Here is a 24,459-nt window from a genome sequence, read left to right as displayed (position 1 = left end):
CCAGGGAAGCCTACATATACTATAACTTCTAATCTGCTCAACAACTTTCAAAATTAGTTATGATAACTTAAATAATGTAACTTTTTTGTTAAAATATCATATTTTTATTGTAGAAAGTTTAACAACCATTGAGAAATAAAAAGAATAAATTTTAAATGATCTATAATTCCATTACCAAGTGATAACTGTTGTTAAAACTTTAATGTTCCAGTCTTGTTTTTATACATATAAAGACACGTTTTTATAAAAATGGAATCATGTTGCATGTAATCTGCTAACTTACAAAACAATGTACCATGAATATGTTTATGTGTCATTAAGTGTATCCCTCTTAAACCATGATCTTAATCCTTTTGTAATTGGACCTCTGTAAGAATCTAATGAAAGCTATACTCCCTAAGCCCCAAATGAAGCAGCTATGCAATTACACAATTAAAATTTATCAGTTAATAAATAGAGGAGGATCCAGGATTTATGGGATTTGAAGTTTATATGATTTTGGAGACACTATTTTATTTTTATTTTTTTGTTTTCAACTTTATTTTTTCTTAGGTTGCATGCTTACTTTTAAAACATTTAAATAATGCAAAATATATAAAATGGCAGTGCCTACCCCAACCTGGCCCCAAGTAATTCTAGTAAGTAGAATGGTATTTTCCCTTATAGAACCCTATTTATGAAACTGTAAATGCATAATAATTTCTGTAGTATTGATTTTTTAAAAATACAAATTTCTTTGTACAATCCATACAGTTCAACAACTTGCTTTTCTTATTTAACAATATATCAGACACTGAAGAATTTCTTAAATATGAGAAAGTGAATTTAGTTTTGACTCCCCATTTCTAAATTTCAATCGAATTAATGATTAGCTGGTATGAAACTATTTCTTTAATGTTTTCAAATCAGTTAATTATTAGTCGTTTGGAAATGCTAAACAGTTTTATTACATAGAAATAAAGAGTAGTTTTAGTGTTTGTGATTTCTGTTAAAAATTTATTATTTTGGTTATTAAGAACAAAACAAAACAAAACACTTGTCTAGATTGTAGGATTGAGAAACTGACATGAAAATGATGGGAAATTCCCTCCTTCTTACACTGTGGGGAGCCCTCTAAAAGGAAAAACACAAAATTATATATAAATGTATTTATTTAGAATGAGAAATTACAGTATCTTGCTGGAGACTTGGAGATTCAGGTGCTTTTTAAATGAGATCTGTTTAGGAATTTACCGGAAATGCTACGTAGAAATCCTTCTTGACTGCAACTTGGCTTCCCCTTCATGCCTAGAAAATTCTTTAACTCTCAGCAATTCAGCACTCACAGGCGCCTGCACAAGTGAGGGGCTATGAGACCTCTCTTCACTGCTCACTCCATTAGCCTCAGGGTAAATCCACAGCTGTTCATGAATGAAACCTTTTGGGCCCCAGGTTAAAAACTCCTTCTCTACCACATCATTTTTAATGGCTTCCTAGTCATCCATTGCATGGGTGTACAATAATATGTTTATCCAGGTGCCTTCTCTTGAACACTTAAGATGGTTTATAATACCACTCCGGGATAATCATTCTTTTAGCTAAATTCTCTGCCACTTCCCTGGTTATTTCCTTAGGATAAATTCCATTAATTGGATCAAAGGGTATTTCAAATTTTCAAATGCCAGATTTGGCAGGAATATTTAAGTTCATTTCACAAATGAAGAAAGTGAGAGTATAGTGGTTTACAGATATGGATCGTTAAACTCAGTTTTTCTGACTCTGAATCATATATCATTCGATCTACCACATGACCACTGGAAACCATTTGCCACTGTAAAAAGGTTTTGCCCCCAGAACCACACCATTATGTGAAATGCTGGGGTTGCTTCCCAGCCTTGTCATGTTTGTTTAGGTTCAGCTCAGGTTGTTCTTGCTGCACTTCTGCTCCATGTTTTTTTATGGGAAACCTTTTAGTTTGACACATAACAGCTGTTAGGTATTTTGTTGAGCATTATCATTTGTTTAACTCCTCAGAAGATTTCAGGAGGATTGTGTCTGGCACATAGGAGGTGTTCAATAAATTGATGATTGTTGAATGATATTGAATAATTACAACAATCCTACAGAGGTTACAACTCCAGAAGATTGGATATGTATCAGAAATTTCATGATTGAGCTTGTGCCTCTAACATTTATGGTTCCAGATGGAAATGACTGTAGACTTTTGAGAGGACCACTATTATTCTAAACCTTATGGCTATAAAGTTTCATGATAAAGTTTGTGGCATTTTGTATATTTCTCTAACAAAGGTATGGAGGTAAGGAAATCAGCAAAAGAGGAGAAAGAGATAGTTGGGCTCCAACGCTCACCTTTCTCTCCCAGTCTAGTCCAAAGTTAAAATAATCAAACGTTTATTGAATACTTACAAGGTATGGGCTAGACTGATTTGAAGAATCCCAGTTAAATGAATATCACTGTAAGGTCAGACTCTGGTCTACATCACACAATTATTTACAACGAGTTTTATATATCATAATAGGGTGTGCTGACAAAGCTGAGGGAACAACAGGGATTTGTTCTGCATTTTACTTAGTTGTGTGGGTTAATCTACTGGGTCTGTGTTCTGGCCATTGAACCACACTAACAATGCTTTGTTAAAGTTGAATGCAAATTTTGCAAAAACACACATTCACATTTGTATCTATACCTTTCTACATTGCAGGTTAATTCATTTAGGAAGATGCTCTTTGAATAAAGTTTCATGTATATTACATACATTTAGTTTCTGTAGTGTTAAATATTTAGATAATTAGGTGTTCTCAGATAATGCTTTTCAGCCTGGGTGGTTTGGGGTGGCAGTTGTTTTAAAATTATTTAAAATACTGTACACTGCCTTTTGGTGCTCACAGTCAAGGAAACTATGGCATTTATAAAATGGCAGTCTCTTGTTTATCGGAGTAAAGACATCTGCCAAGGGCAAACTGCAGAAAGCACAGGTGCTGCACCTCGGGTTACCTTTTGAATGACCTTCACACCTGCTTAATTTCTTTTAAACTTGATGGTAAGAAAACAAAACTAAAACCTCACAGCTCTCAATTTATTTCCCTAACTGGTTGTAATAATTTTACATTCCTTAACAGCTACTATAAACAGCAGCAAACATGATCCATGCTCTTGAAAAAAAGTAAATGGCAGTATTCATTAAGAATATATTATAGTGCGTTTACATGCAGTCAAAACAGAAGGGGGTGTATCAGTATTTTACCTTTCTGACACATTACTTTGGCTCAGATAAAACATTCCGTCTCTGCCTTCAGTGGCCCATTTAGCATTACCATTTTTGTGACTATATGTACGCACATTACAAAAAAAAAGCAAAAAATAAATCAGCATGCTATTTTGTTCGTTGCAGCACTAGGTATCTGATTTACTGAGGCAGGGCCACAAAGTGGAATTTCGTTGTGTTCTGGGAGCCCAGCTGTGATAGCTGCTTGTCTTCACCTTCTTATTATGGACTCTCCTTGAGGTGAGGAAAAGGCTAAGTTTTACCGCGGTCCCCAGGGTCCAATGCCACCCCGGTACCACGTGGGTCGGAGGTACCGGGGTGGCATGGTGTTGGCCCGGTGCTGCTAAAAGCCTCCTAAGAGGGCGGGCGTGGGCTCCGGCTTAGTTCTGGGAAAAGGCGTTGTCTCTAACTGGGAGCGTACAGGAAGGTGACTTGCGGGACATGAGCAGCCGCCCGAAGAACCATTTGGTTGGGTAGGCCGGCAGCTGCAGGGGACCACAGCCGGCGTCGCGCACATGCCCTACTCCAGACTCTCGGCCCGGCCTTCCCCGCCCCCAAACAACGGCGCGAGCGCCCCGCCCTCCCCCCTGCGCGCGCTCCCTCCTGCTCCACGCGCGCTCCCCAACACCCCCCACCCTGCTCCTGCCCGCGCGTGCCCCTCCCTCCCCGCGGCGCTCGCCCACCCGGCCCGCGCGCACGCGTGCCCCACCCTCCCTCCCGCCCGGCGCGCGCGAACCGGCTGGCCGAGGAGTGCGGTGGGCGGGGCGCCGCGCTGACGTTGCCCGGGATGCAGGCAGGTTCCGCCGCCGCTGCCGCCGCCGCCGCCGCCTGCTCCTCCTCTTCTGCCACCGGGGTTTGTATGAAAACACCCGGCGGCGGGCGGCGAGGCATCCGCCGGGCCCCCGGAGAGCAGCTGCCCGCGCTGCCGACGCCGAGCCGGCTGCTGCAGCTTTACCCAGTCCCTGCCAGCGCCCCATCCTGAGCCGGTGAGCGCCCCGCCGCCGTCAGCGCGTCCGGGCCGGCAGCCCCTCGGCTGCGGCTATCCCGCCCGCCCGCCACCCCTCCTATCTCCTCAGCCGCAGCGTCCTGGGGGCTGGAGGGGCCGGGGAGGAGCAACCCCGGGCCCGCACCGGTCTGCGCCCTGCGATCCCTCCGCCCCTTACCTGACAGGTTGTGTAACCCGTGTCTTTCGGGGGGTGGACTGGGTCTTGAGGGGAACCCCTGATGGGTGGGGCCTTTGGCCGGTTTCTGGAAAACGCCCCGCCCCCACCCATGGAGGCTCGGTCGTCCCCGTTCCAGTCCCCGCGGAGGGTGCCCGGCACGGTCTCAGGGCAGAGGCGGCCCCCTGCCCTGCTCTCCCTTTCTCTCGGTGGTGGCCGCGCGGGTGGCTGCGGTACAGCGCGGAGCGGAGCCGAGGGGCGGAGGGCAGGGGCCGGGCGCGTACCCCGCCTCCCCAGCCGCCCCAGCTCCCACCCACTAGGTGCGCCGGGCTTCAGGGTGGGCTGTGGTGTGACGTCGGCAATGGCTGGGCTTGCTCCCTCTCAGTGGGTGGCTTGGCCTAAAGTGTGTTCTCTGCTTACAACTTGGCGCCTTGTGGGTTTGATTTGAACCTGAATTAGATCGCCCTAGATGACACTGCAGAGTTTCCCTCCAGCCTTCCTTCCTGAGTTGCGGGCTCTTCATGCAAGTGTTCAGGGACTCCTGCAACCCAACGCAAAGGCTTGCTGGGCTCAATGGTTGTTTCCCTCCTGTGCCTTTAAGTCTCTTAAAGTACCCGTGCAGTTTTGAATTGGTTCGTTTCCTTTCCTGGGCATTTACTCATTACAGAATAGAGTTTTACACATCGTTGTGAATGTTGATAACTTAAAGCCCATTTCTCATTTTAAGATAGCTTCCTCGAGTGCTTGCAGGTCTAGCACTGCCGATGACCTAATATGTTGTAAGACAGTCGAAATTTTCTTTGGCAATATTAATTCTGTGTGATTTTTTTTCTTTCAGGTATTCAAAATTGTAGCAGTGTTTATGATGTACGACAGTTTGTAGGTAGAAGGGACTTTATCGGTCTTCTGGATCACTCATTTTCACTTACCATTTATGTTCGTGTTGGAATCTTTATGTAAATCGGGTTATCTCTTTCTTTGTTAACCTCTGAATTCGTCTTATAAATTGTCTTTTTTTTTTTCCCTGAGAAAACCAGAAAGTTATTTTTGTAATTGTATTGTGGAATGTTTTCAGTTCAGTAGGCCAAAAAAGTAGTAATTTATTTAAGGCACTTTATAATGGTACATATTTTAAAACGTGTGCCAAATGTTAAAACCAAAGAAAACCCTGAAAGATCTGTAAGCATTTTCTTATGTAATTACTGTGAGATAGTTAGCAGTGCCTTATCCACTCCTTATTTCTCATCCTTAAGGCTGAGTTGTAACACGACTTGTTCTGTTTCCCATTCCACTTTGCTTGAATTAATTTCTACAATGAAGTTGTAGGTTCATTTTTAAAAAAATTTATTTATTTTATTTATTTATTTTTGGCTGCATTGGGTCTTCGTTGCTGTGCGAGGGCTTTCTCTAGTTGTAGGGAGCGGGGGCTACTCTTCTTTGCGGTGCGAGAGCTTCTCATTGCGGTGGCTTCTCTTGTTGCAGAGCATGGGCTCTAGGCCCGAGGGCTTCAGTAGGCTCGCGGGTTCTAGAGCGCAGGCCCAGTAGTTGTGGCGGATTCTTAACCACTGTGCCACCAGGGAAGCCCTAGGTTCATTTTTTTTTTTTTCTAACTTTATTTATTTAGCCTTGGCTGTGTTGGGTCTTCGTTTCTGTGCGAGGGCTTTCTCTAGTTGTGGCAAGTGGGGGCCACTCTTCATCGCGGTGCGCGGGCCTCTCACTATCGCGGCCTCTCTTGTTGCGGAGCACAGGCTCCAGACGCGCAGGCTCAGTAGTTGTGGCTCACGGGCCTAGTTGCTCCGCGGAACGTGGGATCTTCCCAGACCAGGGCTCGAACCCGTGTCCCCTGCATTAGCAGGCAGATTCTCAACCACTGCGCCACCAGGGAAGCCCCCTAGGTTCCTTTTTAATGACCTCAAAACTCTGCCTTGAATTGCTTCAACACATACTTAGAACTGCAGTCTCACTCTGAACACTGAAATGAAAAGTATAGACATAGAGCTACCCTTGTAATTAGTCACATTGCAAAACAGTTAAATGTATAGTGTAATCTGAACTTTTGTAAAAGCGGTTTTTATAAAGCTCTTTCAATTGACTTGAATTGAGGCATTATTCTCTTTGGAATAGTCTAGCTAGATTCTTATATAATAACGGTTTTATCTTCAATAGTGGAAGGAAAAGAGGTCCAAGATGTGTGAAATCATCTAATTTGTATTATATTCTATATCTTGGACAAAAAATAAATCTCCACAGTTTCACCTTCCAAAATCTACTTTTCTTGCTCGAAGCCCCTTAATACCTGGAAGTTGAACAGTGCACGGGTAGTAATGGATGACCTGTCAGAGGGCTCTCTGCAAATTGGGAGCTTCTCTTAGGCAGTAGGTCTCAGTGTAAACAACAGAAATTGTCTACAGTGGACACTGAATTTAAACTTTATATATTATTGTTGGTTACTGTGCCTTTGTGTACTACAGTGTAGTGGCTAAGGGTCTGGGCCTCTGAGCCAGACAGGCTGGATTTGAATCCTGGCTTTGCTTTGAGCAAGTTATTTATCTTTTTTGTGCTTCAATTTTCTCAACTCCAAAAATGGGGATAATTATGGTGTATACTCTTAAGACGATCTTGAATATTAAATGAGTTAATACATATAAAGTGCTTAGCCCACAATGCCTGGCACATAGTAAATGCTCAGTAAATATTGCTAGTGTTTTTCCTAAGTGCAAAGGATCTAGTAAGCTGAAAAGGGGCTTTGGGCTGATCGAGCACTGTTATTCCAGATTAATTCCACGATGACCCATTTGCTCTTTTGGGGCTAAGTGAGAGCTTAGTGTTACTGTCCGGACTTGGAAGCATGTAGTTTAGTTTAGAACAGCTAGACCCTGAGCTGGGTGCCCTGAGATGCTGCCGGAGAGTGGCTGTAGTATCCCTGTTTGTCCCTTCTGACAGAACCTTGGATTGTCTCCCTTATGGTGGCGGTGGCTGCTATTTTAATCACCTGTTTTTGAGTTTGTGATTGCATGTTTCTTTGGCTGTCATGTGCAGCTATCAAAAATATTATCTATCAAACTATTAATGGATATATTTATGTGTTTATCTGATCAAGATATTGCATGTTTCCTGGATATACAAAATCACTTTCATCTAAGCATTCTTTTTTTTTTTTAATTCTGTATTGATGTTACTTAGAATGAGGTTAATTTTGATTTGCCATTGTGTTCCTTTTCAGTTTTCTTGTAATTTTCCTAGGAAAACTAAAAAAAATTTTTTTAAATGTACTTCTTGTTCTTTTTGGTTTGCAGGGATCTGATATTAATACTTTGTTCTTTACATCAGGTGCTTTCAAATGTTTGGTATCAGGACCCTTTTATACTCTTAAAAAATTATTGAGCACCACAGAAAGCTTTTGTGGATTATATCTATACTATATTATAAATTAAAGCAAAGATGCAAAATTTTTATTAATTCACTTAAAATGATCATTATAAACCCATTATATGTTAATATAAACGTATTTTTTAGTGAAAGATGACTATTTTTCAAGAATAAATAAAGGAGTGAGAAGACTGGCATTCTAGATTTTGTAAATCTCTAATGTCTGGTTTAATAGAAACAGCGGGATTCTCATATCTGCTTCTGCATTCAGTCTATTGCAATATATTGTTTGGGTTGAAGTATATATACAGAGAGAAATCCAGCCTCACCCAGTTAATGGCTGAAAAAGGAAGGGATATTTTGATAGCCTCCAGATAATTATGGATATACTTGTTTGGTACTACATCAAAACTCAGCATATGACAGTTTTTAGTTAGTTATGTAAGGGTTTGGAATGAACCTCCCCAAAATGTGCCACTTTTGAGTGTGGATTATTTTGAGCTAAAGGCAGTTGAGAAACTGCCTGTTCAAGGGAAACTACTGCCCCTTCCTTAACTACCTAGAAGGATTTAAATTGGGGATTTTTCCCAGAAAAAGAGTTATTACCAGAGATAAATTTTATCCTAGTGGCCCCATCTATATGGCAGACAAACATCATATTGTCAAACATCTGCTCTTCTTACTGTCCTGTGAATGACCTTAGTTCTTGGAAGCCCCAGGCCCCTATCCCATTCTGTAGCTCAGGATGACATATACACTTCATTTTACCTTTCTGTCTTTGAAACTCTGATGTATGGAGGGTCTCTGACCCCTCATGTGGATGGGATTCCCATACATATGAAATTAAATTTGCTTTTCTCCTGTTAATCTGTCTCATGCCAATTTAATTCTTAGACCAGCCAGGATAACCTAGAAGAAGGGTAGAGGAAAGTTTTCTTCCTCCCTGACAGTTACAGTATGGAATCTGAAATCATAACATTGGACTTTTTGATAATGTTATGTTAAAATCCATTGGTCTGAACTTAGAGTGGATCTAATGCCCATGCCTGAATTTATAACATCATGCCCTGGTCATTTGTAAATATTGGTTCAGTGAGTTACTTTTCATTATAAAATATTGAAAAAATCATGTTTGTTAATATCAGTATCACCACCTATTCCATCAGAAACAAGTTATTGGGAAGCTATCCCAGTTGTGACATGATGGTGGATATGAGTTTTCCAGAAATCTAATTTTTGCTTGAAAGCTCAAATTTTATCATTGGCAACAAATATGATTGTCAGTTGTTTCCTGTAAGTGACAAGTAGACTTCATTCATTTCTGAGCAAACCTCTGCCAAAATACCTAAGTCATTCTTTTAAGTAAAGGTGGTGTTTAATGAAAAAGGCTAATTCAAGGTCTCAATTCAGTTACAGAAGCACTTTTCCTTGAGACAGCCATCAAGCATTATAATTTAGTATATAGGAAGAAATGCTTCATGCATACTTAACCATTTTTTCACATAGAACATTAAAAGAATATGTATGCAATGGCCAAGATTTAATAAAATTAATATCTTTTTTTACTATTTCAGGGACATTCTTAAGTGAAACAGACTCTTTTTTATAATTGCTGGTGCTTGATGGTGAAAATACAATCACTAATAACAGTACAGTTTGGTGCCACCATTATAATTTGTTCCAAGGTGCCAGAAATTTTACACACCGTTGCTTTTGCACTATTAGTGTAAATGCTAATATAGTTAAAAAAGCTAATAATGTTTTAGTATTATTATAAAAATAGTTTTGACCTTGTGGACCCCCTAAAAGGGTGTTGGGACCCCAGGGTTCCACGGACCACACTTTGAGGACTTATAGTATAAATCATAGGGGATTTCTACCAAACTTTGATTAGGAAGGGAAGTGGTAGTAACTATTTCTAGTCTCTTTTTGCTTCAGACTTTTGGGTCCCTGTAAAGGCCTTCTTTAAAAAAAAAACATTAAGCAGAGTTAAGATTATTCATAGAAAGTTGAGAGGCTTCTTAGGGTTTTAGTCAAGTGCTGATACAAGGGGGCTTTATTATTAGTATTCTGAAATTGCACTATCTTAAAACAAAAAGATTTGGTAGCACATTTCCACATAAATGTTCAAATCTAATTTTTTTTGGATTTTACATGTTAGACAAATATAGTGAAGGCACAGTATGGAAACCTCGCTTGATACCCAGCTCATAAGCTGAAAAAAAAAAAAAGACAAACTACTTAGCTCCCTTCATTTCTCATTTAATTCTTGCTGAGGATGAACCATCCTAAGGAGAGGTGCCCAGCACTTGCTGTCTTTGTGTCACATCTTTTCCACGTGGGGAAAATGATTTACGATTATGATTATAAGGGTATAGGTTACATTGGGAATAATAATAATAATAATGTCAATGAACGATTTATGGTAGAATAATAGTAATAAAAATGTTAACACTGTCTACATATAATAGAGTTTAATGAATTGAAAATAATGCTATTTTTGACAAAAACTCCAGATTTGTTAATTTATGGTAGGCACAGCTTCTTGTTGAATGTAGGCAGAACTGATTGATGATAGTTGATGCAAGACTGCTAACCTCCCTGAGGAGCTTCTCTCCTAATTTACAGAGTGAAAGAATTTGACTTCCACGAGATCTTTGAAGCCTGCTACAACTCTAGAGTTCTGGGATTTTTTCTTTGCCTTGAAAATGTCTCTTTCATCTGTTAATTTCATCTCATCAGTTTTAATTTTTTTAAATTTAACTTAATTTAATTTTTCCTCTTCAACAGATTTTTTATTTTTTGGGTCCAGATTTTCTTTTATTTATTTTTTTATACAGCAGGTTCTTATTAGTCATCCATTTTATACACATCATTGTATACATGTCGATGCCAGTCTCCCAATTCATCACACCACCACACCCACCCCCTGCCGCTTTCCCCTCTTGGTGTCCATACGTTTGTTCTCTACATCTGTGTCTCCATTTCTGCCCTGCAAACCGGTTCATCTGTACCATTTTTTTAGGTTCCACATATATGCGTTAATATACGATATTTGTTTTTCTCTTTCTGACTTACTTCACTCTGTATGACAGTCTCTAGATCCATCCACGTCTCAACAAATCACCCAATTTCGCTCCTTTTTATGGCTGAGTAATATTCCATTGTATATATGTACCACATCTTCTTCATCCATTCATCTGTCGATGGGCATTTAGGTTGCTTCCATGACCTGGCTATTGTAAATAGTGCTGCAATGAACATTGGGGTGCATGTGTCTTTTTGAATTATGGTTTTCTCTGGGTATATGCCCAGTAGTGGGATTGCTGGGTCATATGGTAATTCTATTTTTAGTTTTTTAAGGAATCTCCATACTGTTCTCCGTAGTGGCTGTATCAATTTACATTCCCACCAACAGTGCAAGAGGGTTCCCTTTTCTCCACACCCTCTCCAGCATTTGTTGTTTGTAGATTTTCTGATGATGCCCATTCTAACTGGTGTGAGGTGATACCTCATTGTAGTTTTGATTTGCATTTCTCTAATAATTAGTGATGTTGAGCAGCTTTTCATGTGCTTCTTGGCCATCTGTATGTCTTATTTGGAGAAATGTCTATTTAGGTCTTCTGCCCATTTTTGGATTGGGTTATTTGTTGCATTAATATTGAGCTTCATGAGCTGTTTATATATTTTGGAGATTAATCCTTTGTCTGTTGATTCATTTGCAAATATTTTCTCCCATTCTGAGGGTTGTCTTTTCGTCTTGTTTATGGTTTCCTTTGCTGTGTAAAAGCTTTTAAGTTTCATTAGGTCCCATTTGTTTATTTTTGTTTTTATTTCCATTACTCTAGGAGGTGGATCAAAAAAGATCTTGCTGTGATTTATGTCAAAGAGTGTTGTTCTTCCTATGTTTTCCTCTAAGAGTTTTACAGTGTCCAGTCTTACATTTAGGTCTCTAATCCATTTTGAGTTTATTTTTGTGTATGCTGTTAGGGAGTATTCTAATTTCATTCTTTTACATGTAGCTGTCTAGTTTTCCCAGCACCACTTATTGAAGAGACTGTCTTTTCTCCATTGTATATCCTTGCCTACTTTCTCATAGATTAGTTGACCACATGTGCGGGGGTTTATCTCTGGGTTTCTATCTTGTTCCATTGATCTATGTTTCTGTTTTTGTGCCAGTACCATATTGTCTTGATTACCGTAGCTTTGTAGTATAGTCTGAAGTCAGGGAGTCAGACTCCTCCAGCTCCGCTTTTTTCATTCAAGACTGCTTTGGCTATTCGGGGTCTTTTGTGTCTCCATACAAATTTTAAGATTTTTTGTTCTAGTTCTGTAAAAAAAGGCATTGGTAGTTTGATAAGGATTGCACTGAATCTGTACATTGCTTTGAGTATTATAGTCATTTTCACAATATTGATTCTTCCAATCCAAGATCATGGTATATCTCTCCATCTGTTGATATCATGTTTAATTTCTTCCATCAGTGTCTTATAGTTTTCTGCATACAGGTCTTTTGTCTCCCTAGGTAGGTTTATTCCTAGGTATTTTCTTCTTTTTGTTGCAATGGTAAATGGGAGTGTTTCCTTAATTTCTCTTTCAGATTTTTCATCATTAGTGTATAGGAATGCAAGAGATTTCTGTGCATTAATTTTGTATCCTACAACTTTATTGATTAGCTCTAGTAGTTTTCTGGTGGCATCTTTAGGATTCTCTACATATAGTATCATGTCATCTGCAAACAGTGACAGTTTTACTTCTTTCTTTCCAATTTGTATTCCTTTCATTTCTTTTTCTTCTCTGATTTCTGTGGCTAGGACTTCCAAAACTATCTTGAATAATAGTGGTGAGAGTGGACACCCTTGTCTTGTTCCTGATCATAGAGGAAATGCTTTCAGTTTTTCACCATTGAGAATGATGTTTGCTGTGGGTCTGTTGTATATGGCCTTTATTATGTTGAGGTAGGTTCCCTCTATGCCCACTTTCTGGAGAGTTTTTACCATAAATTGGTGTTGAATTTTGTCAAAAGCTTTTTCTGCATCTATTGAGTTGATCATATGGTTTTTCTTCTTCAATTTGTTAATATGGTGTATCACATTGATTGATTTGCATATATTGAAGAATCCTTGCATCCCTGGGATAAATCCCACTTGATCATGGTGTATGATCCTTTTAATGTGTTGTTGGATTCTATTTACTAGTATTTTGTTGAGGATTTTTGCATCTATATTCATCAGTGATATTGGTCTGTAATTTTCTTTTTTTGTAGTATCTTTGTCTGGTTTTGGTATCAGAGTGATGACGAACTCATAGAATGCGTTTGGGAGTGTTCCTCTGCAATTTTTGGAAGAGTTTGAGAAGGATGGGTGTTAGCTCTTCTCTAAATGTTTGATAACGTTTACCTGTGAAGCCATCTGGTCCTGGACTTTTGTTTGTTGGAAGATTTTTAATCACAGTTTCAATTTCATAACTTGTGATTGGTCTGTTCATATTTTCTATTTCTTCCTGGTTCAGTCTTGGAAGGTTATACCTTTCTAAGAATTTGTCCATTTCTTCCAGGTTGTCCATTTTATTGGCATCGGGTTGCTTGTAGAAGTCTGTTAGGATGCTTTGTATTTCTGTGGTGTCTGTTGTAACTTCTCCTTTTTCATTTTTAATTTTATTGATTTGAGTCCTCTCCCTCTTTTTCTTGATGAGTCTGGTTAATGGTTTATCAATTTTGTTTATCTTCTCAAAGAACGAGCTTTTAGTTTTATTGATCTTTGCTATTGTTTTCTTTGTTTCTATTTCATTTATTTCTGCTCTGATCTTTACGATTTCTTTCCTTCTGCTAACTTTGGGTTTTGTTTGTTCTTCTTTCCCTAGTTCCTTTAGGTGTAAGGTTAGATTGTTTACTTGAGATTTTTCTTGTTTCTTGGGGTAGGCTTGTATAGCTATAAACTTCCCTCTTAGAACTGCTTTTGCTGCATCCCATAGATTTTGGATCATCGTGTTTTCATTGTCATTTGTCTCTAGGTATTTTTTGATTTCCTCTTTAATTTCTTCAGTGATCTCTTGGTTGTTTAGTAACGTATTGTTTAGCCTCCATGTGTTTGTGTTTTTTACGTTATTTTCCCTGTAATTGATTTCTAATCTCATAGCGTTGTGGTCAGAAAAGATGATTGATATAATTTCAGTTTTCTTAAATTTACTGAGGCTTGATTTGTGACCCAAGATGTGATCTATCCTGGAGAATGCTCCGTGTGCACTTGAGAAGAAAGTCTAATCTGCTGTTTTGGGATGGAATGTCCTATAAATATCAATTAAATCTCTCTGGTCTATTGTGTCATTTAAAGCTTCTGTTTCCTAATTCATTTTCATTTTGGATGATCTGTCCATTGGTGTAAGTGAGGTGTTAAAGTCCCCCACTATTATTGTGTTACTGTCTATTTCCTCTTTTATAGCTGTTAGCAGTTGCCTTATGTATAGAGGTACTCCTATGTTGGGTGCATATATAGTTATAATTGTTATATCTTCTTCTTGGGTTGATCCCTTGATCATTATGTAGTGTCCTTCCTTGTCTCTTGTAACATTCTTTATTTTAAAGTCTATTTTATCTGATATGAATGTAGCTACTCCAGCTTCCTTTTGATTTCCATGTGCATGGAATATCTTTTTCCATCCCCTCACTTTCAGTCTGTATGTGTCCCTCGGTCTGAAGTGGGTCTCTTGTAGACAGCATATATATGGGTCTTGTTTTTGCATCCATTCAACAAGCCTGTGTCTTTTGGTTGGAGCATTTAATCCATTCATGTTTAAGGTAATTACCCATATGTATGTTCCTATGACCATTTTCTTAATTGTTACAGGCTTGTTTATGTAGGTCCTTTTCTTCTCTTGTGTTTCCCACTTAGAGAAGTTCCTTTAGCATTTGTTGTAGAGCTGGTTTGGTGGTGCTGAATTCTCTCAGCTTTTGCTTGTCTGTAAAGCTTTTGATTTCTCCATCGAATCTGAATGAGATCCTTGCTGGGTAGAGTAATCTTGGTTGTTGGTTCTTCCCTTTCATTACTTTAAGTATATCATGTCACTCCCTTTTGGCTTGTAGAGTTTCTGCTGAGAAATCAGCTGTTAACCTTATGGGAGTTCCCTTGTATGTTATTTGTTGTTTTTCCCTTGCTGCTTTCAGTAAGTTTTCTTTGTCTTTAATTTTTACCAATTTGATTACTGCGTGTCTAGGCGTGTTTCTCCTTGCGTTTATCCTGTATGGGACTCTCTGCGCTTCTTGTACTTCGGTGGCTGTTTCCTTTCCCACATTAGGGAAGTTTTCGACTATGATCTGTTCAAATATTTTCTTGGGTCCTTTCTCTCTCTCGTCTCCTTCTGGGACCCCTATAATGCGAATGTTGTTGCATTTAATGTTGTCTCAGAGGTCTCTTAGGCTGTCTTCATTTCTTTTCACTGTTTTTTCTTTATTCTGTTCCGCAGTGGTGAATTCCCCCAGTTTGTCTTCCAGGTCACTTATCCGTTCTTCTGCCTCAGTTATTCTGCTACTGATTCCTTCTAATGTAGTTTTCATTTCAGTTATTGTATTGTTCATCTCTGTTTGTTCTTTAATTCTTCTAGATCTTTGTTAAACATTTCTTGCATCTTCTCTATCTTTGCCTCCATTCTTTTTCTGAGGTCCTGGATCTTCACTATCATTATTCTGAATTCTTTTTCTGGAAGGTTGCCTATCTCCATTTATTTGTTTTTCTGGGGTTTTATCTTGTTTCTTCATCTCGTACATAGCCGTTGCCTTTTCATCTCATTTATCTTTTTGTGAATGTGGTTTTTGTTCCATATCCTGCAGGATTGTAGTTCTTCTTGCTTCTGCTGTCTGCCCTCTGATGGATGAGCCTATCTAAGAGGCTTGTGCAGGTTTCTTGATAGGAGGGACTGGTGGTGGGTAGAGGTGGGTGTTGCTCTGGTGGGCAGAGCTCAGTAAAAGTTTAATCAGCTTGTCTGCTGATGGGTGGGGCTGGGTTCCCTCTCTGTTCGTTGTTTGGCCTGGGGCGACCCAACACTGGAGCCTACCTGGGCTCTTTGGTGGGGCTAATGTTGGACTCTGGGAAGGCTCTCGCCAAGGAATACGTCCCAGAACTTCTGCTGCCAGTGTCCTTGTCCCCACGGTGAGCCACAGCCACCCCCCGCCTCTGCAGGAGACCCTCCAACACTAGCAGGTAGGTCTGGTTCAGTCTCCTATGGGGTCACTGCTCCTTCCCCTAGGTCCCCATGCACACACTACTTTGTGTGTGCCCTCCAAGAGTGGAGTCTCTGTTTCCCCCAGTCCTGTCGAAGTCCTGCAATTAAATCCCGCTGGCCTTCAAAGTTTGATTCTCTAGGAATTCCTGCTCCCGTTGCCGGACCCCCAGGTTGGGAAGCCTGACGTGGGGCTCAGAACCTTCACTCCAGTGGGTGGACTTCTGTGGTATAAGTGTTCTCCAGTTCGTGAGTCACCCACCCAGCAGTTATGGGATTTGATTTTATTGTGATTGCACCCCTCTTACCATCTCATCGTGGCTTCTCCTTTGTCTTTGGATCTGGGGTATCTTTTTTGGTGAATTCCAGTGTCTTCCTGTCGATGATTGTTTAGCAGTTAATTGTGATTCTGGTGTTGTCACAAGAGGGAGTGAGAGCATGTCCTTCTACTCCACCATCTTGAACCAATCCCCCCAATTTTAATTTTGTGTTTACATTTGAAACTTATTTTTTCCAATCTTTAACGTAGTGACTCATTCATAGTTTTGGTCCATATTTTGATTTAAAAATTTATTTTAAGAAATTATGGTATAATATATATAACATAAAGTTTAGCGTTTTAATCTTTTTTTAAAATAAATTATTTTATTTTATTTATTTATTTTTTGGCTGCGTTGGTTCTTCATTGCTGCACGCGGGCTTTCCTCTGGTTGTGGTGAGCGGGGTCTACTCTTCATTTTGGTGCAGAGGCTTCTCATTGTGGTGGCTTCTCTTGTTCGGAGCATGGTCTGTAGGCGCGCCGGCTTCAGTAGTTGTGGCACCAGGCTCAGTAGTTGTGGATTTGTGGGCTCTAGAACACAGGCTCAGTAGTTGCAGCGAACGGGCTTAGTTGCTGCGTGGCATGTGGGATCTTCCCGGACCAGGGCTCGAACCCGTGTCTCCTGCATTGGTAGGCGGATTCTTAACCACTGCGCCACCAGGGAAGCCTTTAATCATTTTTAATATACGGTTCAGTGGCATTAAGTAATTCACATTGTTGTGCATCCATTATTACCATCCATCTCTAGAACTTTTCATCTTGCAAAACTAAAACTCTTGTTCCATTAAATAATAACTGCCCATTTCTTCCCCTCCCACCTGCCCCTGGCAACTACCATTTTGTTTTTTCTCTCTCTGAATTAGACTACTTTATCTACATTATATGAATGGAATCATGCAGTATTTGCTCTTTTGTGATTGACTTATTTCTTTTAGTATGGTATCTTCAAGGTTCATCTACACTGTAGCATGTGTCAGAATTTTTTTCCTTTTTAAGGCTGACTAACATTCCATTGTATGTATATACCATATTTGTTAATTTTTTTGTTTTTTCATCCATTGATAGATCCTTGTGTTGCTTCTACCTTTTGGCTGTTGTGAATAATGCTGCTGCTGTGTAGATGGGTGTGTATATATTTCTTTGAGACCCTGCTTTTAGTTCTTTTGGGTACATACTCAGAAGTGGAATTGCTGGGTCATATGGTAATTCTATTATTAATTTTTTGAGGAATGACCATACTGTTTCCATCACGGCTGCATCATTTTACATTCACACCAACACCAACATTGAACAAGGGTTCCAATTTCTTTACATCCTTGTCAACACTTGTTATTTTCTGTGTGTGGGTTTTTTTGTGTTTTGTTTTTTTTTGGATAGTAGCCATCCTGTTGGGTGTTAGGTGATATCTCATTGTGCTTTTGATTTACATTTATGCTGCTGAATTCAGTTTGCTGGTATTTTGTGGGGGATTTTTTGGATCTGTGTTCAAAGGGGTATTGGTCTGTAGTTTTCTTGTAATGTCTTTGTGTGGCTTTGGTATCAGGGCGATGCTGGCCTCATAGAATGAGTTAGGAAGTGTTCCCTCCACTTCAGTTTTTTGAAGAATTTGAGAAGCATTGATATTCTTTAAATGTTTGGTACATTTCACTAGTGAAGCCATTAGGTTTGGGGCTTTTCTTTGTTGGGAGCTTTTTGATTACTGACTCAATCTCCTTAATAATTATGGGTCTATTCAGATTTTCTATTTCTTTGTGACTTAATAGGTTTCTAGAAATTGGTCAGTTTTACCTAGGTTTTCCACTTTGTTGGTGCACAGTTGTTCACAGTACTCTCATAAAATCTTTTTTATTTCTGTGGAATCAGTAATGTCTGCACTTTCTGATTAGTAATTTGCTTCTTTTTTCTTAATCTTGCTAAAGTTTCGTCAATTTTGTTAATTTTTTGAAGAATCAACTTATGTTTTTGTTGGTTTTTCTGTATTATTTTTCTATTCACGATTTCATTTATCTCTGCCCTAGTCTTTATTATTTTCTTCTTTCTGCTAGCTTTGGGTTTCAGCTTTTTCTAGTTTCTTAAATTGTAAAGTTAAGTTGTTGATTTGAGATCTTTCTTATTTATTTATTTATTTATTTATTTATTTATTTTAAACATCTTTATTGAAGTATAACTGCCTTACAATGGTGTGTTAGCTTCTGCTTTATAACAAAGTGAATCAGTTATACATATACAATATGTTCCCATTTCTCTTCCCTCTTGCATCTCCCTCCCTCCCACCCTCCCCACCCCACCCCTCTAGGTGGTCACAAAGCACCGAGCTGATCTCCCTGTGCTATGCGGCTGCTTCCCACTAGTTATCTATTTTACATTTGGTAGTGTATATATGTCCATGACACTCTCTTACCCTGTCACATCTCACCCCACCCCCTCCCCATATCCTCAAGTCTATTCTCTAGTAGGTCTGTGTCTTTAGTCCCGTCTTGCCACTAGGTTCTTCATGGCCTTTTTTTTTCCCTTAGATTCCGTATATATGTGTTAGCATACTGTATTTGTTTTTCTCTTTCTGACTTACTTCACTCTGTATGACAGACTCTAACTCCATCCACCTCATTACAAATACCTCCATTTCATTTCTTTTTATGGCTGAGTAATATTCCATTGTATATATGTGCCACATCTTCTTTATCCATTCATCTGTCGATGGACATTTAGGTTGCTTCCATGTCCTGGCTATTGTAAATAGAGCTGCAATGAACATTTTGGTACATGACTCTTTTTGACCTATGGTTTTCTCAGGGTGTATGCCCAGTAGTGGGATTGCTGGGTCGTATGGTAGTTCTATTTGTAGTTTTTTAAGGAACCTCCATACTGTTCTCCATAGTGGCTGTATCAATTTACATTCCCACCAACAGTGCAAGAGTGTTCCCTTTCCTCCACACCCTCTCCAGCATTGATTGTTTCTAGATTTTTTGATGATGGCCATTCTGACCGGTGTGAGATGATATCTCATTGTAGTTTTGATTTGCATTTCTCTAATGATTAATGATGTTGAGCATTCTTTCATGTGTCTGTAGGCCATCTGTATATCTTCTTTGGAGAAATGTCTGTTTAGGTCTTCTGCCCATTTTTGGATTGGGTTGTTCGTTTTTTTGTTATTGAGCTGCATGAGCTGCTTGTAAATCTTGGAGATTAATCCTTTGTCAGTTGCTTCTTTTGCAAATATTTTCTCCCATTCTGATGGTTGTCTCTTGGTCTTGTTTATGGTTTCCTTTGCTGTGCAAAAGCTTTTAAGTTTCATTAGGTCCCATTTGTTTATTTGTGTTCTTATTTCCATTTCTCTGGGAGCTGGGTCAAAAAGAATCTTGCTGTGATGTATGTCATAGAGTGTTCTGCCTATGTTTTCCTCTAAGAGTTTGATAGTGTCTGGCCTTACACTTAGGTCTTTAATCCATTTTGAGTTTATTTTTGTGCATGGTGTCAGGGAGTGTTCTAATTTCATACTTTTACATGTATCTGTCCAATTTTCCCAGCACCACTTATTGAAGAGGCTGTCTTTTCTCCACTGTATATTCTTGCCTCCTTTATCAAAGATAAGGTGACCATATGTGTGTGGGTTTATCTCTGGGCTTTCTATCCTGTTCCATTGATCTATATTTCTGTTTTTGTGCCAGTACCAAACTGTCTTGATTACTGTAGCTTTGTAATATAGTCTGAAGTCAGGGAGCCTGATTCCCCCAGCTCCATTTTTCGTTCTCAAGATTGCTTTGGCTATTCGGGGTCTTTTGTGTTTCCATACAAATTGTGAAATTTTTTGTTCTAGTTCTGTGAAAAATGCCAGTGGTAGTTTGATAGGGATTGCATTGAATCTGTAGATTGCTTTGGGTAGTAGAGTCATTTTCACAATGTTGATTCTTCCAATCCAGGAACATGGTATATCTCTCCATCTATTTGTATCATCTTTAATTTCTTTCATCAGTGTCTTATAATTTTCTGAATACAGGTCTTTTGTCTCCTTAGGTAGGTTTATTCCTAGATATTTTATTCTTTTTGTTGCAATGGTAAACGGGAGTGTTTTCTTAATTTCACTTTCAGATTTTTCGTCATTAGTGTATAGAAATGCGAGAGATTTCTGTGCATTAATTTTGTATCCTGCTACTTTACCAAATTCATTGATTAGCTCTAGGAGTTTTCTGGTAGCATCTTTAGGATTCTCTATGTATAGTATCATGTCATCTGCAAATAGTGACAGCTTTACTTCTTCTTTTCCGATTTGGATTCCTTTTATTCCTTTGTCTTCTCTGATTGCTGTGGCTAACACTTCCAAAACTATGTTGAATAATAGTGGTGAGAGTGGGCAACCTTGTCTTGTTCCTGATCTTAGTGGAAATGGTTTCAGTTTTTCACCATTGAGGACAATGTTGGCTGTGGGTTTGTCATATATGGCCTTTATTATGTTGAGGAAAGTTCCCTCTATGCCTACTTTCTGCAGGGCTTTTATCATAAATGGGTGTTGAATTTTGTCGAAAGCTTTCTCTGCATCTATTGAGATGATCATATGGTTTTTCTCCTTCAATTTGTTAATATGGTGTATCACATTGATTGATTTGCGTATGTTGAAGAATCCTTGCATTCCTGGGATAAACCCCACTTGATCATGGTGTATGATCCTTTTAATGTGCTGTTGGATTCTGTTTGCTAGTATTTTGTTGAGGATTTTTGCATCTATGTTCATCAGTGATATTGGCCTGTCGTTTTCTTTCTTTGTGACATCTTTGTCTGGTTTTGGTATCAGGGTGATGGTGGCCTCGTAGAATGAGTTTGGGAGTGTTCCTCCCTCTGCAATATTTTGGAAGAGTTTGAGAAGGATAGGTGTTAGCTCTTCTCTAAATGTTTGATAGAATTCGCCTGTGAAGCCATCTGGTCCTGGGCTTTTGTTTGTTGGAAGGTTTTTAATCACAGTTTCAATTTCAGTGCTTGTGATTGGTCTGTTCATATTTTCTATTTCTTCCTGGTTCAGTCTTGGCAGTTTGTGCATTTCTAAGAATCTGTCCATTTCTTCCAGGTTGTCCATTTTATTGGCATAGAGTTGCTTGTAGTAATCTCTCATGATCGTTTGTATTTCTGCAGTGTCAGTGGTTACTTCTCCTTTTTCATTTCTAATTCTATTGATTTGAGTCTTCTCCCTTTTTCTCTTGATGAGTCTGGCTAATGGTTTGTCAATTTTGTTTATCTTCTCAAAGAACCAGCTTTTAGTTTCATTGATTTTTGCTATTGTTTCCTTCATTTCTTTTTCATTTATTTCTGACCTGATCTTTATGATTTCTTTCCTTCTGCTGGCTTTGGGGTTTTTTTGTTCTTCTTTCTCTAATTGCTTTAGGTGCAAGGTTAGGTTGTTTATTCGAGATGTTTCCTGTTTCTTGAGGTAGGCTTGTATTGCTATAAACTTCCCTCTTAGCACTGCTTTTGCTGCGTCCCATAGGTTTTGGGTCGTCGTATCTCCATTGTCATTTGTTTCTAGGTATTTTTTGATTTCCCCTTTGATTTCTTCAGTGATCACTTCGTTATTAAGCAGTGTATTGTGTAGCCTCCATGTGTTTGTATTTTTTACAGATCTTTTCCTGTAATTGATATCTAGTCTCATAGCGTTGTGGTCGGAAAAGATACTTGATACGATTTCAATTTTCTTAAATTTACCAAGGCTTGATTTGTGACCCAAGATATGATCTATCCTGGAGAATGTTCCATGAGCACTTGAGAAAAATGTGTATTCTGTTGTTTTTGGGTGGAATGTCCTATAAATATCAATTAAGTCCATCTTGTTTAATGTATCATTTAAAGCTTGTGTTTCCTTATTTATTTTCATTTTGGATGATCTGTCCATTGGTGAAAGTGGGGTTTTAAAGTCCCCTACTATGATTGTGTTGCTGTCGATTTCCCCTTTTATGGCTGTTAGTATTTGCCTTATGTATTGAGGTGCTCCTATGTTGGGTGCATAAATATTTACAATTGTAATACTTTCCTCTTGGATCGATCCCTTGATCATTATATAGTGTCCTTCTTTGTCTCTTGTAATAGTCTTTATTTTAAAGTCTATTTTGTCTGATATGAGAATTGCTACTCCAGCTTTCTTTTGATTTCCATTTGCATGGAATATCTTTTTCCATCCCCTCACTTTCAGTCTGTATGTGTCTCTAGGTCTGAAGTGGGTCTCTTGTAGACAGCATATATATGGGTCTTGTTTTTGTATCCATTCAGCCAGCCTGTGTCTTTTGGTGGGAGCATTTAATCCATTTACATTCAAGGTAATTATCGATATGTATGTTCCTATTCCCATTTTCTTAAATGTTTTGGGTTTGTTATTGTAGGTGTTTTCCTTCTCTTGTGTTTCTTGCCTAGAGAAGTTCCTTTAGCATTTGTTGTAAAGCTGGTTTGGTGGTGCTGAACTCTCTCAGCTTTTGCTTGTCTGTAAAGGTTTTAATTTCTCCATCAAATCTGAATGAGATCCTTGCTGGGTAGAGTAATCTTGGTTGTAGGTTTTTCTCCTTCATCACTTTAAGTATATCCTGCCACTCCCTTCTGGCTTTCAGAGTTTCTGCTGAAAGATCAGATGTTAACCTTATGGGGATTCCCTTGTGTGTTATTTGTTTTTTTTCCCTTGCTGCCTTTAATATGTTTTCCTTATATTTAATTTTTGACAGTTTGATTAATATGTGTCTTGGCGTGTTTCTCCTTGGGTTTATCCTGTATGGGACTCTCTGTGCTTCCAGGACTTGATTAACTATTTCCTTTCCCATATTAGGGAAGTTTTCAACTATAATCTCTTCAAATATTTTCTCAGTCCCTTTCTTTTTCTCTTCTTCTTCTGGGACCCCTATAATTCGAATGTTGGTGCGTTTACTGTTGTCCCAGAGGTCTCTGAGACTGTCCTCAGTTCTTTTCATTCTTTTTTCTTTATCCTGCTCTGCAGTAGTTATTTCCACCATTTTATCTTCCAGGTCACTTATCCTTTCTTCTGCCTCAGTTATTCTGCTATTGATCCCATCTAGAGTATTTTTAATTTCATTTATTATGTTTTTCATCGTTGCTTGGTTCCTCTTTAGTTCTTCTACGTCCTTGTTAAATGTTTCTTGCATTTTGTCTATTCTATTTCCCAGATTTTGGATCATCCTTACTATCATTATTCTGAATTCTTTTTCAGGTAGACTACCTATTTCCTCTTCATTTGTTAAATTTGGTGTGTTTTGACCCTGTTCCTTCATCTGCTGTGTGTTTTTCTGTCGTCTCATTTTGCTTATCTTACTGTGTTTGGGGTCTCCTTTTCACAGGCTTCAGGTTCGTAGTTCCCGTTGTTTTTGGTATCTGTCCCCAGTGGCTAAGGTTGGTTCAGTGGGTTGTGTAGGCTTCCTGGTGGAGGGAACTAGTGCCTGAGTTCTGGTGGATGAGGCTGGATCTTGTCTTTCTGGTGGGCACGTCCACGTCTTGTGGTGTATTTTGGGGTGTCTGTGGCCTTATTATGATTTTAGGCAGCCTCTCTGCTAATGGATGTGGCTGTGTTCCTGTTTTGCTAGTTGTTTGGCATAGGGTGTTCAGCACTGTAGCTTGCTGGTCATTGAGTGATGTTGGGTCTTGATGTTGAGATGGAGATCTCTGAGAGATTTTTGCCGTTTGGTATTACGTGGAGCTGGGAGGTCTCTTGTGGACCAGTGTCCTGAAGTTGGCTCTCCCACCTCAGAGGCACGGCCCTGATGCCTGGCTGGAGCACCAAGAGCCTTTCATCCACATGGCTCAGAGTAAAAGGGAGAAAAAATAGAAAGAAATAAAGAGGCTATAATATAGTGAAGTAAAATAAAGCTATTGTAAAGCAAAGCTATACAGACAAAGTCTCACCCAGAAGCATATACATATACACTCACAAAAAAAAGGAAAAGGGGAAAAATTAATATATCCTGCTCCCAAAGTCCACCTGCTGAATTTGGGATGATTCGTTGTCTATTCAGGTATTCAACAGATGCAGGCACATCAAGTTGTTTCTGGAGTTTTAATCCGCTGCTTCTGAGGCTGCTGGGAGAGATTTCCCCTTCTCTTCCCTGTTCGCACAGCTCCTGGGGTTCAGCTTTGGATTTGGACCCGCCTC

General features: G+C 39.3%; 1 protein-coding gene across 2 annotated transcripts in view; it reads left to right on the top strand.

Moving 5' to 3' along the window:
* Positions 1-4,121: 4,121 nt before the first annotated feature.
* AGTPBP1 (ATP/GTP binding carboxypeptidase 1) overlaps positions 4,122-24,459 on the top strand; it is a 181,991-nt gene continuing 161,653 nt past the window's right edge. Inside the window, exon 1 of one of the 2 annotated variants that reach the window (XM_068553274.1) lies at positions 4,122-4,252. The gene's annotated coding sequence lies outside the window, so the exon portion shown is untranslated. Of the gene's footprint in view, positions 4,253-4,351; positions 4,437-24,459 lie in introns of those variants that run through there. The other variant, XM_068553275.1, reaches the window with a different exon arrangement.

This window comes from Eschrichtius robustus, chromosome 10 (assembly GCF_028021215.1).
Source record: "Eschrichtius robustus isolate mEscRob2 chromosome 10, mEscRob2.pri, whole genome shotgun sequence".
Lineage (NCBI taxonomy): Eukaryota > Metazoa > Chordata > Mammalia > Artiodactyla > Eschrichtiidae > Eschrichtius > Eschrichtius robustus.
This window is presented reverse-complemented; position numbering and strand designations above follow the sequence as displayed.